Source organism: Telopea speciosissima, chromosome 10 (assembly GCF_018873765.1).
Source record: "Telopea speciosissima isolate NSW1024214 ecotype Mountain lineage chromosome 10, Tspe_v1, whole genome shotgun sequence".
In the NCBI taxonomy this organism is placed as follows: domain Eukaryota; kingdom Viridiplantae; phylum Streptophyta; class Magnoliopsida; order Proteales; family Proteaceae; genus Telopea; species Telopea speciosissima.
The window spans coordinates 12,575,474-12,589,290 of NC_057925.1; positions in this window are offsets into that span (position 1 = coordinate 12,575,474).

A 13,817-nucleotide genomic window follows, 5' to 3' on the forward strand; every position below is an offset into this window, starting at 1 on the left:
TGATATGAGTCATATGACGGCTCGGGAGCATGTACGGGTTGTACGGCTGCGGCTGGTGGGTTGGGTAGCCAGTGTAGGAAAAGAAGTCATGCACAAAAGACGATCCACTATATCCTTATGAGTGGGAGTCATACTCAAAAGCGGGAATGGATGGAGAAGATATAGGTTCTTGCCCCCCAAGGGTACGCCTGAATGCCCTTCGCCACATGGATGTAAATGAGATGAACCATGCTCGATTGTGTGGAGATGGACTCTTGTCTACATGAAAAGATGGGGCACGAAAATGCCCACTAGATCTGTCTCTATCGCAATACTCACCCACCAACGAGCCGATAGGGCATCAATGTCCATAAGCTCACCTGCCTACTAGTACCACTACCAGACACCAGGACGGTCGCCACGCCGCTTTCTCGAGTAGGTCGAGGTGGACGATGTGGGCCGTGTGGGTGGTGTGGGGCCGGTGGGGGCACGGATTGCCTCTTGCTGCTCTTGTACCACAAACGGGACTCGAGTTCCCTCATATGCTTGACCACCATCACCATCATCATCACGTCCATCATTACCTTCATCATCACCTCCATCATCATCATCTCCACCAGGACCACCACCACCATCTCCACCAGATGACATAGACCAATCTTCATCCTCCTCATCAACACCACCAGAGATCGGAACGGTATGGGTGACGCGTCCCGTGCATGTACCTCACCCTCTGCAGCCATGAAGTCATCCACATCAGCTTCTATGTGTTCAGCTATCATGGGGTCAGGTCTACCTCTAGGCTGATCTAACACTGGCTCACCTCTATCCCTCACTCATTCAACAATAGGATCTTCATCATCTGACTCCACCTGGAAAATGTCGGCGAGATCGATATTTTTCCTAATACCCTCTTGTCCCATGCGTATGTGTTGCATCTTCAACCTCAAATTATAATGCACATACACTAAGTCAGAGAGACGTTCAGAACCCAATCTATTTCTCCTCTTGGAGTGGATGAGAAAAAATGTATTCCAATTCCGTTCACAGCCAGATGCTGAACATGTCTGGGAGAGAACCTTGATTGCTATTTTTCTTAAATTGTTTGCCGAACCCCCATACAACACCCACCATTCAGCTACATTACAACAAAAGAAACATGTCACCTTCATTTCAAAAGAATAAGATATTGAATTGAGTAATGACTAATGAAGTAATGACTAATGAGTACCGGCATCACCGCGTGTCCGCCTTTTGCTGGCTTGGTTCCAAAACTTCCCAATGCATCCCTAAAAGTCTTCAACTATAATCATTTGGAAAATATTTAAAATTAGTAATGACTCGTTACTATTTAGTATTGATTTGAGTAATTCCAAATGAATTATAACTTATAAGACTCACCTCATTGTTGCATATCGCCTGTAATTTACTATCCGGCTCCAACTTGGCAACTACTTCTTTGACTGCGTCAATAAGACTATTATTCAACCCAAGCCTATGACTGTATTGGTACTTGGGGTTCAAATAATATGCTGAAATTGACATTACATATTGACTAGTTAGTAATATATCCTTCAAATTAACTTTAAAAGATGTAATTGCATAAAAAACAAAGAGTGTACACTCACTAGCCTTATGCAGTGGATGCATAAGTTGATTTTCCCAGCGCTCCTTGATAATTTTGAGAAAGTGTTTGCTACCTCGTGGATTTGCATTGTAAACACTTTCATTCATCAAGTCTATGGCAACATATAGATGTGGCATGGTTGGTCCCTTGATAGCATAATCAACTATATGCAAAACCTTGACCACTGGGTCCAGAAGTTGTACCACTTTATGCAACTTAGACCAAAAGTCATCTGATGAAATTGTAGCTTGTGCTTCCCTACCACCATGGGTATTGGACCCATTCCAGTTGAACCAGTCTTCAAAAGCAAACATTAATCTCAGTCCAGATTTCTTGGTTTCTATACTCTTGAGTGCAATGTAGTTGGTGACGAATCTAGTTATGCCTGGCCTCACTAAGTCACCCCCACACTTCTCCCTCAAGAGGTTTAGTGCAAACCCATGGTTGTAGACAAAGTTGGTCATTTGCCTTGCCTTTTCCACGACATGTTGTACCAATTTGATCTTTCCCATGTCCTTCAACATGAGGTCTATACAATGGGCAGCACATGGAGTCTAAAACAACCGGTACTTATTGTTTTGCATCAACCTCTCACCGGCACTCTTGTAGTTGCTTCCGTTGTCCGTTACAATTTGGACAACGTTCCCCACTCCTACATCTTCTACCACTTCCTTCAGCAATTTGTAGATATACTTTGCATCCTTTTTCTCCTTGGATGCATCAACAGACTTCAGAAAGACTGTCCTCCCATCACAATACACCATAAAGTTGATGATGGACTTTCTTGTAGGACCAGTCCAACCATCACACATTATGGTCACCCCATAGTTCTCCCACAGCCCCCTCATTTCATTGATGTAGTCTTCAAGCTCTCTCTTCTGTTGGGGCAAATACACATTCATAATCTCATATGGGGTGGGCCCCTTATACCCTGGGCCAGCCTCAGCAATGGAATCTATCATAGTCTGATAAAAGGGGCCTTGTGCTGTGTTTGCTGGGATGGTATGGTATAACATCTACTTAGCTATAGATTCCTTCACCATCCCCTTCAGATTTTTCCATGCTCCCTTGATTTTTGGTTGTTTGTTGCCTTTCTTTCTATAAACACCAAGTGCTTAGTGAACTGCTGGGTCATCTTGTGGTGGTGGAGGCGGAGGGGGAGCTGCCCTCGTACTCTATGATCTCCTAAAGGGATTAGGCAACCCACCTCCTCCACTTGTACCTGCTCCTCCACTACCACTAGCACCAGCTCTAGAGGTACTAGCTCCTCCACTACCACCTACTCTCTGTCTCTCGACTCTCTCCTGATCCTCATGATAACTGGCTCTGCGCATCATCTGTGCTCGTCTCCAATCCCTAGCCTCTTGCTCAGTCTCTATATCATCAGGAACATAGACATCATCACTGTCATCATCATCATCATCACGATGGCTTGATTGGCCTCCCGCTGTACACCTCACTGCTTCCTCAAGATCTACTTTTGCCTTCTCCCTCTGAGCCTTCCTCTTACTCCCTCCCTTCATGTAATCAATGACAGCCCTAGATACCTCCACAGGGACCATATGACATGCGACCACTTCAGGAGAATTCCCAGCTAGATGTTGTTTGAGTCTAGTGGCACCACCTCCCAAAAACTGCATGTGACAATAGTTGCATTGGGATTTTCTTTTATCCCCATCAATTGGAGTGCCATGCAACCATGCAATGTCACCCCTAGTGCGCCTGGGTGTGCTCTCCTCCTCCTGGGTCTGGGCCGACTGCCTCTACCCCTCTTGCCTCTGGCTCTGTCGTTTACCACGGTTCGTCATAATCAGACTAGTTTACGGTTGCATGAATAAAAGACAATTCATTAATCACAAAAACACATCAATTCTTTTAGTTTAAAATTTTAAATGTTTAAGAATTAAGATTTAAGAGCACTAACACAAGTATATAAGTATATAACTATTTAATATTTTTCCCCTAACCCTCATATTTTTCTCATATTTAAAAACAATTTTTAAAAATATTTTTCAAATAAATATTGGCCTAGCACAACAAAATTGAAAAGATATGTAAATGGGCAGCAAATAAGAAGTATGTACAATTTACTTTTATATTTTTCAGTAATTTTAAAACAAAAACCTCATATTATTTCTTATTTTTTGCTATTTTTTGAATTTTTTAAATATTTTTTTAATTTTTAAAAATTAAAATAATTAATTATTGGCAGAAAAATATTTTTGACACCATGAGGCCATAGATCGGCCAATGGTGTCTAACATATATTTAATTCATCACCATACAATACACATAACCCCTATTATTTTTTGATTTTTGTTGTAAATAAATCCAATTTTTGAAGTAGAAAAATAAATAAATAATATATAAAAAAATTTCGACACCGTGAAGTCGTAGATCGGCTTCCGGTGTCTAACATATATTTATTTCATCACAAACAAACATGTTGATCAAGCATTTCCCTAAAAAAAATCAATTTTGAGAATATGGTTTTACCTGAAATAGTGGAAAGGCTTCACAGATGTGCTAAGAAGTTTGCTCTCCAAGTGATTCCGGCGTAGATGTGGCAAGGATTCAAGTGGGAAGTGGAAGATTTAAGAAGAAATAAGCAAAAACCTTCAAAAACCAAGCAAAAGAGGAAAAATGCTCTGTTTCTCAGTCTCGGTCGAAATTTCGACCAAGACCATCGAAACATGGTATTTTATATAAAGCATTTTCTCGAGATTTTTGAAATCTTGCGAGATTTTGAACATATCTCGAAAACTTGAGAATTTCGATCAAAATTTAGTATTTTTTTGATTCGAGGGGTCATTTCGTTTCGAGGGGGTCGAAATCTCGATCGAGATTTCGCGAGATTTTGAACTATGGTCCCAGGGGTCTGTAAGTAAGGTTTTAATTAATGGGGGGACTACAAGATAGGTGAACAATCCCCAGGGGGTCTACTAGATGTTTACTCTTTCTTTTTTTTTTTGGTTTTATGAACAAGAGATTTGAGGAGGCATTTGCAAAGCTGAAAGAGCAGTTAGCTTCATATGGGCTTGAGGTCCACCAGCTTAAGAAGCTGCTTGCTACTGGGAAGGGACAATAGCATTATAACAAGTGGAATTCCTTTGCATTCTACATCAGAAGTAGAAGAGTTGAATTGACATCAGAAGAGCTCTTCAGACCACAGAGACAGGATGTAATGCAATACTGGTGCATCGTCATTGAAAATATATGTAGTGTTTTGATTTGTATATAATTATTATTATTAATTTTTTTTTTTTTTAAATCATTTGTACATAATCTATTGTATATGAGAAAAGTTTATGATCGATCTGGAAGAATCTAGTGTAAAACTGGTGCAATACCATTTATAAGATATCTGGTTGCACACAATATCATTTCAAGGCATTAGCTAGCTTTTCTCCTTACAGGCTCTTTTTGTTTGTGAGGTTTGTTATTCTTAGGGACTTTAAGTCCCTTTCTTCTCCCTTTCCCTTATTTAAAGGGAAGGGTTTCCTAGCTAAGACTACTACAATATGGGGTATCTTCCATGCCACATTAGTGACGGTATGAGAAATGTTATAATCTATATGGGTTCCACACGATCAATGTAAGAAAGAGAAAATAATTTTAAAAAACTCATGTGAGAGGATGATAATATATTGGGATCGATATAATTCATGTGGATTCCACACGATCATTACTGAAAAGAATAAACAATATAAAAACTCATGTGAGGATTATAATACACTGGCATCATGGAAAACTTTTTTGCATGAAAATAATCAGAAGGCCAACAACAACAACTACAACTATGGCAATCCGACCTGTCGTTTTGCCACTCTGACCTAACAAAATGGGTTGAGTGTCCATGCATCTGTCATTTGGATTGCAAACTTGCAATTTGCAAGATACGCCTCGTAATCATGGATGTAATTTTTGCGGATAATGATTATTTATTACTAACTACTACCTTTTTTTGCCAAATCTACTACATAATATGTCTAACAATAATATAAAATATAAAAAAGGCTAAAGTCCAAAACATAACCCCATCAATGATAAGGATTAATCAAATATATTTTCCATCTTATCTCTTGTTCTAATGTATACTAATATACTTAACACCATCTTTACTTTTTTTACTTGTAATTGCATTACTTTTCCTTTATAATGGCAACATCAAAGGACTGCAATGTCAAGGTCCATTGATTTAATTAAGCTCCAGAGTCCAGAGATGTATGAATAATGTTGAGTTCAAAATGTCAGAAAAATTTACAAAAATACTATTGGATTAAATCACCATAAGTCCTCTTCTAATCAAGTAATTACTGCAAAGGAAATTTTATTTAACATAAGAGCTTATAATTAATTGTTTTGTATTACAAAATCAAATTTGGTTCCAAAAGAAGTTGTGGAAAATGTTTTTCTGGGCAGGTCTAGACAAACAAAATCATTTCTTGGCGGGCTTGATTTGAGATCAGACGGTTCCCCTCTTTATGCCCCTCTCTACCTTTTTTTGGTTTCTCCCCTTTCCTCCTTTTTTGGCAATTTTTGCTTGTTCTCTCCTATAAGTGCATATTTTACTCCAATGATATATTCTTTCGATCGACTCCTTTGTCTGCGTGGGACTCTTCTGTAGCGCGACACATAGGTCTTGGGTTGCGTGCCCGTGTGCTGCAGACCGTCGGATGGTGTACTACACGTTGTGTCGTGCTACAGAGGACCCAAATCCCCTTTGTGTCCTCTTTGTGCGTGTGTGTGTGTTCTGTCCAATTTTTTATGAATTGTTTATAAATATTGAAAAATGATATTCCCAAGGTGAAATGAGAAGTACAAAAAAGAACTGAAACTGTCAGTGTCCATCCCACCAAAGAGTTGGGATGGATGGTGTAGATTAGAAGTGGAAGTAAGTAAACGAAAGAAAATGAGTACTATAGACTCAAGAAATGAAAGGAATGAAATTAAATTAATAGTAAAGATCTTGTGATTGCCAACCCTTTCTAGAGGGTTTGGGTACTGGATGAGACTTAGAGGTCTCTCCCAACATGCAACGACAATACGTAACGGTATGACTGGGTGTAATATCCTAACATAATGGGGGTATTTTTGTCATTTGATTTTCTAGAAGGAAACCTTGACGGGACATTTTTGTAATTTCACCCAAGTAATAATTTTTTTCACAAAAATTCGTTAATTGATAATACACATTAATCCAATCACACCATAACTGTATTGTCTAAACTGGTTAAGTGTGAATTGGCTTGAGCCTTTTTGGCTTGACATTCCAGAAAAGTTTCAAGGATTATACCCTAAGTAACAAATTTTTATCCTCCTCTGCATGTATTATTGATGTCTTAGTTACAGATGTGGCTAATTTTTCTTTTTTTTGTGAGCTCTTTTGATAGTGACCCTATCAAAGTTATGAGACACCATGTTTGGAATTCTTTGATTACTATGAGTGTAAATCGATCTCAACCTTGGCTGTTATTTGGGGACTTTAATTCCCAGTTAACTTCGCAGGAGAAGAGGAGAGGGCAAGGGAATGATTCTAGAGATATGTCTCTTTTCCAAGGTATGCTTGATGATTGTTCACTAATGGACTTCGGGTGTCATGGTCCCCAATTTACATGGTGTAACAGGCGTACGGGTAATGCTAATGTTCAAGTTAGATTGGACCGTGCTCTTTGTAATCAGGCTTGGAGGCTGAAATTTGAAGAAGTGTTTGTTATGGCTAAAACACAAATTGGGTCAGATCACTCACCACTCTTTATTAACACTGAGGGGCGACGTTTTGTGGGAAAACAGCCTTTTCGGTTTAAGTCTATTTGGTTTAAACACCCTGACTATCCACTTGTTGCTAGTGCTGCTTGGTCCTCTTCTGTTTCAGGAACGCCAGCCTCGGTCTTAGATCAGAAACTTAATGCTTGCCAGCAGGATTATATTCGGTGGAATAAGGAGGTTTTTGGTCGTGTTCAAGATCATATCCATACCCTCACTTCTGAAATCACAAGGCTACAGTCTTTGCCTTTAACTGATGAAATTCATGCTAACCTTCAATCTCTCAAGTGTTCGCTTGATGAAGCCCTTGCAAATGAGGAAGAATTATGGAGGCAGAAATCAAGGATAACTTGGTTAAAGGAAGGAGACATGAATACTAGTTTTTTCCATGCATCCACTTTGCAAAGGAGGAATTATAATCGGATCTTACAACTTAAGATGCCGAATGGAGAATGGACTCAGAATGATCAAGAATTATATCAGCAAATCCTTGATCACTTTAATGCTGCTTTTCATTCAGAGGGGATTGATTTATCTGCGTTGGATATTTTTTTGGATTCAGTTGATACATGTGTCTCACAAGATACAAATGAGATGCTTTGTGCAGCCCCCACTTTAGCTGAGATGCGTGATGTGTTATTTGAGATGAGTCCTCTCAAATCACCTGGCATTGATGGTTTTCCACTTGTTTTTTTCCATAAATATTGGGATATTATCAAAGATGATCTTTTTGTTTTTGTATCATCTTTCTTTGCTACTAGTGTTATGTCTACTAAGTTGAGTGAAACCTTGGTGTGTCTTGTTCCAAAGACACCACATCCTGAGTTACCTGAACAATTCAGGCCTATTGTTTTATGTACTGTTGTTTGTAAGGTTGTGACAAAAATAATGGCCACAAGGCTGAAGTCCATTTTGGATGATATTGTATCCCCCTATCAATCTGCTTTCATTCCTAACAGGGCAATTAGTGATAATGTTTTGATTGCTCACGAGCTCTTTCATTATATTTCAAAGATGAAGAAGGGTAAGAAGAGACTTGTTGCTTTAAAGCTCGATATGAAGAAAGCATATGATAGGTTGGAATGGTCTTTTATTCAGCAGATGCTCTTGAAATTGGGTTTCTCAGCCCATTGGGTTAGGATGGTTATGGCTTGTCTATCTTCTGTTTCTTACCAAATCCTTGTCAATGGGGCACCAAGGGGAACAGTTTTTCCTTCTCGGGGAATTCGACAAGGAGATCCTTTGTCACCAGCATTATTTATTATGTGCTCTCATGCTTTAAGTTGCTTGCTTATGAAGGCTGAAACTGTAGGAGACATTAAGGGCATACGGGTTCGCAATCGTGCACCACCGATTACCCATCTTTTATTTGTTGATGATAGTCTCCTGTTTACGGAAGGTAAGTTGGATGAGATATATGCTTTGAAGGCCTGTTTGGTTACTTATTGCAAGGCTTCTGGTCAGGAGATTAACTTAAAGAAATCCTGCTTGACTTTCTCACCAAATACACATCTTCGTCTTAAAAGGTGGTTTTCAAGAATTTTGAAGGTGCCTTATGGATCAGGACCAAAGAAGTATTTGGGGCTGCCTACGGATTTTGGTGTTTCTAAGACCATTTTATTTCATGAGCTCTCTGATAGGGTGCGACAAAGAGGAGAAGGTTGGAAATCTAAGCTTGTATCACATGCTGGTAAGGAGGTTTTATTGAAGTTTGTGGTTTTCTCTATGTCCAATTATGCCTGTGTGCATTTTAAGCTTCCAGCCTCATATCACAAGTTTTTGCGGCAAATGGCTTCTAATTTCTATTGGGGTGATACTGATGGGCAACCTAAGATGCATTGGATCTCTTGGGAGCGTTTGTGTCTTTCAAAGGAGAATGGTGGATTAGGCTTTCGTGATCCTTCTAGACATAACAGTGCCTTACTTGCAAAGGTGGCTTGGAGGCTATGGTCTGATCTGAATAGCCTATTGTTCAAATTTTTAGAGGCTATTTATTTTCCACATCATGATTTCTTGGCAGCTACTAATGGGCAACGTCCTAGTTGGGGTTGGAGGAGTATTATGGAAGGTAAAAGGGTATTACTTGTTGGGCTATGTTGGACTATTGGAAATGGTACTCAAGTTAGTATTTGGGATGACGCCTGGATTCCTACTGCTTGTGAGTATAAGATCACCTCTCCAAATCCACATTTATCTAGGCTAAGTAAGGTTTTAGACCTTATTGATCAGTCCACTCATACCTGGCGATGTGATGTGTTATCGGCCTTTTTTAACGAGGCTGATATTAGAGGGATACTTAATATCAACCTCTCCATCTTTGATTGGCCTGATAGATTGGAGTGGGTAGCAAGTAACTTTCTCGGTACGTAGTGCCTATCACTTACTTTCTAATAAAGATGCATCTAGGCGTTTGTCTCTTGCTACCTCATCTAGAGTACATTCCTGGAGCACTATACCTTCGGCTGTGTGGAAATCTATTTGGAAGTGTCAAACTTTGTCCAAGGTCCAGCGTTTTTTATGGCGTACTTGTGCTTCAGGACTTGCCACTGGTGATGCCCTCTTGCGACGCAATGTTCATGCAGATCCTCTATGTGTTCGATGTGGTGAGTGTGAGACTATTACTCATGTTCTCTTGGGATGTTCTTTTGCAAGGGCAGTGTGGTTTGGTAGTCCATTTGGCTCAAACTATTTATTGAATGCTAATCTGGAATTTTCGGACTGGTTATCTGCTTGGAGAACTTTCTCCTCTTTGGGTAAGGAGTCCAGATCATTGGTAACTTTGTGTAGCTTTTTTTTGTTGGCACATATGGTTATCTAGGAATGATGCGGTGTTTGGGCGCAAGTTATGGCAACCAAGTGAAGTTATCTCTGCAGCGTGGAAGGCCTACCATGAGTACAGTGATATTCTTAATACGGTTCAATATGCCTCTTCAGTGCCTATTGCTGTCCCCCCCCCCCCCATTGGGAAGCGCCTCAAGTTGGTATGGTAAAGTGCAACTGTGATGCAAGTTTTTCAGCGCCTTTGAACAAGGCTGGTGTTGGTTTTGTTTGTAGAGATCACAAAGGTGTGGTGCTTAAGGCAGTCTCATGTCCATCTTCGTTTTCAGATATTTTGGTTGGCGAAACTCTTACAGTTCGGTTAGCAATGATGGAGATGATTGCAGTTGGCTATGAGAAGGTGGTGATTGAGTCTAATAATAGATGTCTGGTTACCTATATTAAGAATGGTGGGCATGATTCACCCCTACTCATTCGGGCTTTAGTGGATGACATTATCCACCTTTGTTCATCCTTTGTTTCTTGTAATTTTGTTTGTATTCCACGGGAGATTAACAGCTTTGCTGACTCCTTGGCAAGGAGGGCTTTGTAGGTAACATGCACGACTGAATGGCCCCTTTCCACTCCATGGTTGAGTGAGTTGTGTTCCTCACTTCCTCCATGAGCTTTTGCATGTCTTCTATTCAATAAAGACTTGTTTACCAAAAAAAAGTAAAAGCTGACTAAGCAGCTTTGGATGTTTTTGTTTTTTTTTCCTAAAAGAGGGCCTTTTTTTTTTTTTGGTAGAAGAGGAGAGCATTAGTTTGTTAGTCAGTCAAAACTCCAAGCTAAGCAAATCATTCAAGCCAAACACCAAGAAACCCCCGCACAACTCCTACATCCTCTCTCCCTTGATCGGCCAAGGGGTGGGCCCCTCCTATTAGTTAGTTATTTTAACTTTAATCTAAAGGATTTTAGTTGAAGAATAATGCCACCTCATCACTAGGACTCCTATTTTAGAGGGAATTAGAGGAATAATAGGGAAATCCATCTAAGGCGTTGAAAAACCCCATTAAGCAACCGGGGGCATGCATAAGCTGTTGCTCCACGTTTTTTAGAGGAAAACCAGAGAAGAAAAGAAAAATAAAGAGAAAGAGAGAGAGAAGGAGAAGGATCTTCTTCAAAGACTTGATTTTAATCAAAGACTAGATTTGTCTTCATCAATTAAGGCTAGAACCAAATGGTGAAAGATTTAAGGAGTACCTTTGAAGGATTTTGAAGAATCATTAGAGAATTCATTGAAGCACTATAAAATTTTTGCTCAATTTTGGAAAAATAAAATTATGGGTTCTGGGGAATTCGATTGGGGACTTCAATAGCATTAGATCTGTGAGGTAACATCTATTACCTGGTGCTCATTTTGTATTTAAAATATTCTCCTCTCTTGTTCAAAAATTCTGATTGTTCAAGCATGTGTTAAAAGATTTATTTAAGAAAACTATGTTGAGAAATTTATTGATTTAAGGGCATAGTAGCATGAGATATAGTGAGAAGGATGTTATGATGATATTCTTCATGATTTTGGAAGCATGGTAACTCCTTGCGTGCTTATGGATGTATGGATGTTTACGATTATTTAATTGTGATTGAGAAGGACTGTCCGTAGTACGGTACGGGGCATACTTCTTGTCTTCACCTTTAGTGAGTGACCTTCACTTGTAGTACGGTGCAAGGTAGATATTTGTGTTTACATTGATGTGCATGCTCAAGATAAAACTCGAATATCGTGGTTATGTTTTTGGGCGAGTGTAGGCATGATGTTTATGCTTGGTTATGAATATGCTATGTTATTGTTTTCATGAAATTTGTTATAGGGATGAGTAACCCTAATATTTATGTATATATTTTTCAACTCTGTTATAGTGCATGTCTTTTAAAATATTCGTATGAAGTTCGGATGTTGTCTTGCTAAGTTTCTTCCCGAAGCTTACCCTAACTTTTTTCAGATGAAAAGACCGTAGTTATGATCAGACTTGTATGGAGAACCAAGACAACGAAGATTATGGTTGTGCAAGGACATACTTTATGATTGATTCTTGAAGTTTATTTAAATTCTGTTTTAGACTTGAAATTTAAAGGACATGAAATTTGGAATTTTGAGACTATGTTCTATACTGTTAAAAACTAGAATTTAATCATGTTAATTGAATAGATATGGATAGAGACTCCCACTGCAATTATGTTTTGAGGTTACAGGATGACTTATAGTCGAGTTCACTCCAATTCACACTCCCTAAAACGTATGATCCTGTGAACTGTTAACGACCAAATCTCATACCAGGTTTGGGGGGTGTTACACTGGGGGCGTGTGACAATAATACGTAATGGCATGAATAGAAACATGTCTTCAATGTGCGACGGCAATACATAATGGTACACTAGGGATGGCTTCCAATATACGACAGCAATATGTAACGGCATTACTAGTAACAAAATGGTGTCCTCAATTCTATGAGGCACAGTATGGCAAGTCACTGAGATAACTGACTTTAGGCAATGACAAGTGATGTTTTCCTTGTTTTGAATGCCATGCATGATATCTTATATATGATCAGATATAATATTCTAAATTGATAGATTTATGAAAGAAGCGCATTTATAGCGTGATTTATCAAGTGTACACATTTGGATTTAGTCGCTTAATATGATATTGTTCTTTCTCACTGGGTTAGTTGAGCTCACCCCTCCTTCATTGAATATTTTTCAGAGCACATACATTTAAAGTGCCATTGTGTAGAGTGTACAAGTTAGGAGGAGGGGAGTAAGACCCCCTCAGTAGGAGATCGTGAGATAGAGATACTTGGAGACTTTTGTTAGAGATTTTGTGGTTAATATAAATTTGAAAGAAATTACTTCTGATATAATTCAAATGATGATTGTAGAGATGTAAACAAAAGTATGATGAGTTCGACATAGTAGCTTTGAATGTGAATAACAAATGAATGAAGAAGTTTAGAAAGTAATTTTAAACCAGTTCTATGAATGATTTTAGATCTTCAGCCATGGCATGATTCTGATATGATTTTAGTTTCAGCAATTATCACACGATGGCCCGCGAGAGCCATAATCCATATCTTTTATCCGGATTTGGGGGTATTACAGTTTCGGTCAATTCAACTAATATGGGCTGGAAATTAACACCTTCTAGTTGTGGACTAGGAGGGGAGAATGCAAACGACATGGGAAAGGAGTAAGGGTGTGGAAAAATCACATCATTAGCCTTCATTAGTCCTATTATCATAAAACCACATCATTGTATGAAGGGCAAAAAAGTTTCATTATCAATTCTGTTTGTAACCTGCGTACCCTTTAAATAATCTTGAAATTAATGTTGCAATGAAAGAAATATCACTGCACTATGAACTAAGCATTATAGTCATTAAAACATTAAAAAAAAAAAAAAAGAAGAAGAAGAAATCGCAATTTAGCAACTTACACAAATTTGAGATGGAAATAGTTGTGGATAAGGATATCTATAGTATTTCCTTTTCTTTTCCCCTTTCTTTAAAGTGAGGAAAACTATCCTACAAGCAAGATGGTGTATGAAGAAATGATGGATATATTTCATTTTATGGATAGATCAATTTCATTTAAAAAATGAGTACATTTTTTTTGGTAAAATAAAAAT